This window comes from Babylonia areolata, chromosome 21 (assembly GCF_041734735.1).
Source record: "Babylonia areolata isolate BAREFJ2019XMU chromosome 21, ASM4173473v1, whole genome shotgun sequence".
NCBI lineage: Eukaryota > Metazoa > Mollusca > Gastropoda > Neogastropoda > Buccinidae > Babylonia > Babylonia areolata.
In genome coordinates this window covers 30,009,848-30,014,847 of record NC_134896.1, presented here as the reverse complement: position 1 = coordinate 30,014,847, position 5,000 = coordinate 30,009,848, and the positions used below count along the sequence as shown (strand labels likewise).

Below are 5,000 nucleotides of genomic sequence, written 5' to 3'. Positions count from 1 at the left end.
TTGCTCCGTTTATCGCATTTGTTTACTGTCAGGAGTATATCTAAGACACTGAACTGCTGTGCATTCTTCTTACCCTTGATGGAATGAAAGGATTCATTTGAAAGTTCAAATGTTCAAAGTTTGCCGAGAATCTGCGTCTGTCGTGTGTCGTTTCTGAAAACAAGTGTCCGTTTCAAACAGTTCTGCGTTCTTCTGACAGGTACGTCTTGTTATTCACCGTGCAAACGCCCTCCTCTTTTACCTTTCTTGTTCATTCGTGTTTTAAAAATAACACTCAGAGGTGTAATCCATGTCAGCGTTCGGTGGGTTATGGAAACAAGAACATACCCAGCATGCACACCCCCGAAAACGGAGTATGGCTGCCTACATGGCGGGGTAAAAAACGGTCATACACGTAGAAGCCCACTCGTGAGCATACGAGTGAACACGGAAGAAGAAAAAGAAGAAGAAGAAAAACAAAAAGCAAGAACTTAAAGACAAAGACAGAATATTCGGTTAGTAGAACTTTGCAGATGTGTAGAAACTTCACATTATTAGAAATTGTCTTTTTTTAATTATTACCTTAGTAATTGAATACTTCACAGATAAAATTTCCTTTGTGATCAAGGCATTTCTCGAAGTGGAAAAGATGGTACATTCAAATATAAACTGAAAGTCATCACCAATGCCGTTCATGTCGGAGTCTACATTGACAGCTCCCGTGGGAATCCTGATGCTGGAACTCACTAAAAACTGAAAGTTGTCATCACTTCTTCCAGACTAAAATAAGTCCAAATTGATTCCATCTAGCTGGTTACGAATGTAAAATTCACTTTCATCCCAGCTTTAGGGCTGTCGTTCAAAATCATTTTTTCCATTGTTTAATGGAATCTTGTCGCTGACTTGTGCAATGACCGGACAATGTACTGCTTTATAAGAAACGGACTGAGAACTCCCCACACATTAACCGACATAACAGACAGACAGGAAGAAAGTAAACCGGAACATTTTGCAGGAGGGGGAAAAGAAAATTAGTGTCGATGCACTTTGGCGACGCGACCGAAGGCAGTCTAAATTCAACGCTGAGAAATTTGTGATAAACTGTAGTAGAATACAGTACAATACAATACGGTACAATACAATACAAAACAATGCAAGGATATTTCTAGGATCACGACGCTAGGGTTAACGGTACACAGCTTTATCAAAAGAAAACGTAGCAATCAGTACATCAGTCAGACGTAGTGTATTGGTACGCCCCAAGTCGTGCCAGTTTTTTTTTGGTTTTGTTTAATGTTAATCATTAATTTAACTCTCTCCATACGAACGGCGAAAGAGACGACGTTAACAGCGTTTCACCCCAGTTACCATCATCAAAATATTGCAAGCGGAAGGCTCTTATACTGAAGAGGTGAATGTTGACAAAGAATACCACAATTCTGACGACGGAAGCTAAAGGTTGGGTCATTCAGACACCCACTGGACATCCGAGGGGTCTGTGTCGAGGAGAAGAGAGGACTGGCCGTACTGAGTGAGTTAAAGGGAAACCTGTTTTCATCACACACAAACGCACACGTTGTATTTCTTCTCAAAACCAAACAACAACGACGACGACAAAAACTAACCACCTCAATTAAAGTTTTTCATGTTTCAACAGCCGTTTTATAAAAAAAATTAAAAAAATAAAAAAAAAATCAAGCACTTAAAATGAACGGATTGATTGTTGACGAAATAATTCTCTTTGTTAACTTGCTGACGTACATGAGAAACGTGTTGATAGCCAGCCGTTGACTAGGACGAACATTGGCACAGGTCTGTCTTGTGTCTTTCATCAAACACTCGTTCTTCACCGTCCTTTGCTGGAGTAGCACCAGGACGCTGCAGCCTGATGCCTTGTTTGTGATCGGGTTTATGAATGGATGGGCATTACCTTATAACAGGTTAACATGATTATTTTCATAGGGGACAGAGGACTGCAGACTTCATAGTCCCTACCGTCAGATTTATGGTAGCGTGTTAATGTTACTTTCTCTTTCCAAACCCTGTGAGTGCCACTTCAGAGTTAATAATAATAATAATAATAATAATGGATACTTATATAGCACACTGTCCAGAAATCTGCTCTAGTGCTTTACAAAAACGCTTTTGTTAACATAAAACATCTATGTTACATACACACACCAAAATGTGACTACACACACACACACACACACGCACACACACACACACACACACACACGCACACACACACACACACACACACACACACACACACACACAGGCTGCATACATACATTTTAACATGTGTATCAAACAGCTACCCTAACACATACGCACACACAGGCAGGCACAAACTTACATAAACACACGCACACGCACACACAATACACATTCATATACATGCATGTAGTTATGTACACATACATATGTATACACAGATAGTCAAGCACAGCTAACGCAAAGGAAGTGGACCTGCCACAATTGAACTTATTGCTGAGGGAAAAGGTGAGTTTTGAGACGAGATTTAAAAGATGCGAGGGAATCAGAATGACGGAGGTTATCAGGGAGCTTGTTCCACGTCTTTGGCGATAGAAAAGAAAACGATCTGTGTCCATAGGTCTTACTTCTGACGTGAGGTATCCTGAGAAGTCGAGTATCAGAGGAAGAACGGAGCTGGCGAGACGGGGAATAGATATGAATGGGTTCAGAAAGATACTTGGGGCCAGATCCGTTGACTGCAGAAAAGGTCAGAGTGGACAGCTTGTAGTCTATTCGATCAGAAACAGGCAACCAGTGGAGAGACTGAAGGAGAGGAGAAACATGGTCAAATTTAGAAGCTCTGCAAATGAGTCTGGCAGCAGAGTTATGTCATTGTTACCGTACTCTGTCATTGTTAGTAAAGAATTGAAGAAAAAAAAAATCAGATTCCTCCTTCTTGCAAGATTCTTCTTCTACGTTCCAGTTGCCAACCTGTGTAATCTGGTTTGACGCATTAACTCTGATAAACTCTACAGTCGTTCGCAAGGACTCAGCCCGACTCCACAGTTTTTCCTCAAAATTAGTTTCAAGGTGATGTTCAGCAGGCTTTTAGCATTGTCATTTTGACAAGATGTGTCATATCACGGACACAGTATCTTCTTCTTCTTCTTCGTTCGTGGGCTGCAACTCCCACGTTCACTCGTATGTATACGAGTGGCCTTTAACTTGTATAACCGTTTTTGTCCAACGCATTATCCCCTCGGCTATTGCGCCCGTTGGACACTGTATCAGTACGCTGCTTTCCACTTGGATTTGGATGAACCTTCCTACAGATGCTGCAGGTCGAATGGCTGTTGGATAGTCTTTAAGTGGACCCCTGGTTTGGCACCTTGTAATTTAGATTCCAGGTTCATGTTTTTTTCTGGACGAGAAGCAAATTTACCAGCTGTTGTCACCAGATGTTGATTCGGTCATTTTGCAGTAGGACGGGCCCAAGAGCCGAGGGGGATAAAGCGTTGGGCTTTCAATCTGAGGGTCCCGGGTTCGAATCTCGGTAACGGCGCCTGGTGGATAAAGGGTAGTGATTTTTCCGATCTCCCAGGTCAACATATGTGCAGACCTGCATGTGCCTGAACCCCCTTCGTGTGTATACGCACGCAGGAGATTAAACACGCACGTTAAAGATCCTGTAATCCATGTCAGCGTTCGGTGGGTTATGGAAACAAGAACATACCCAGCATGCACACCCCCGAAAACGGAGTATGGCTGCGTAAATGGCGGGGAGAAAACGGTCATACACGTAAAAGCCCACTCGTGTACATACGAGTGAACGTGGAAGTTACAGACCACGAACGAAGAAGAAGTAGTTGTTTTGCAAAAAGCAGCCGAGTTCTCAAACGAAACCTGAAGGGCTTTCACCGTGTCTGACACACTTTTCTTATTTGTCTTCAAGTGACGGATGCAAACTATTACTGCTACTGCTACTGCTACTGCTGCTGCTGTTGCTACAACTACTATCAATAAGAATGCAGCTAGCAAACAAGCTAAACAAAACGAATAAACAACAACTAAAAACACCACCTTTTCAAACTTTGCCTTTTGCATAGAAACAGCCGAATGCTTTACGAAGAGGTATACTGATAACCCAGAAGCGCCAGTGATGTCACACATACATATATTCGTCTAGAGAGTAAAGAGGACAGGACCCAAAACAAATCCCTGGGGAACACCGTTATTGAGTTTGACAGGCTCAGGTTGCAAATTACCGTTATCTATTGATTGAAATAAATCAGTAAGATGGGACATGAACCAAACGAAGGCAGTTCGATTAATACAGAAGTGTTTTAAAAGAGGATCGAATGATCTGTGAAAATTATTTTTAAAAATTTTTTAAAAATAAATAAATAAAAAGTTGCTGACAAATCCAAGACAGTAAGGAGAGAAATCTTCAAGAATGGGAAGCCAGCAGATTCTTTCAGGATGTGGATAAGAGAAGTTTCTATGCGAATTTGAAAGGGGGGCGGGGGGGGGGGGGGGGGGGGGGGGGCAGACTGTTAGAGTTGTTGAGCTGATAATGACAAAAACAAAAGAGGTTAAGAAATGAAAAGACAGATTGAAAACAGGGCAGTCTTTATCTTTGGAGAATATTTCAGGGATTGGGGTTTCTTTTTCTGTTCTTTTTAAGAAGAGGTTGGTCCACAGGAATTTTTCGACACATCTTCTGAAAAAGGGAGGTGAGGCTGCAATGAAAGAATAAAATAAAAAATTTAAAAAAGGCCACAATACCCCTCATTACCATCATAATTCAATGTTATCACTATTTTTCTTCTTCTTCTTTTTCTTCATCATCATCATCATCATCATCATCACCATCATTATTATCACCGTCTTCTCGTCCTCGGTCATTTTTACTTTTTTACAAGAAGAATTTTATGGTATTGTTATCGTGTGACTCTGTGTGTGTGTGTGTGTGTGTGTGTGTGTGTGTGTGTGTGTGTGTGTGTGGCGCGCGCATGCGTGCGTGTGTGTTTATGCGTGCGTGC

At 41.6% G+C, this 5,000-nt stretch overlaps 1 protein-coding gene across 1 annotated transcript in view; it reads left to right on the top strand.

The window, feature by feature from the left end:
* Positions 1-5,000, top strand: part of LOC143296321 (uncharacterized) — a 26,872-nt gene that overhangs the window by 251 nt on the left and 21,621 nt on the right. The window lies entirely within an intron of this gene.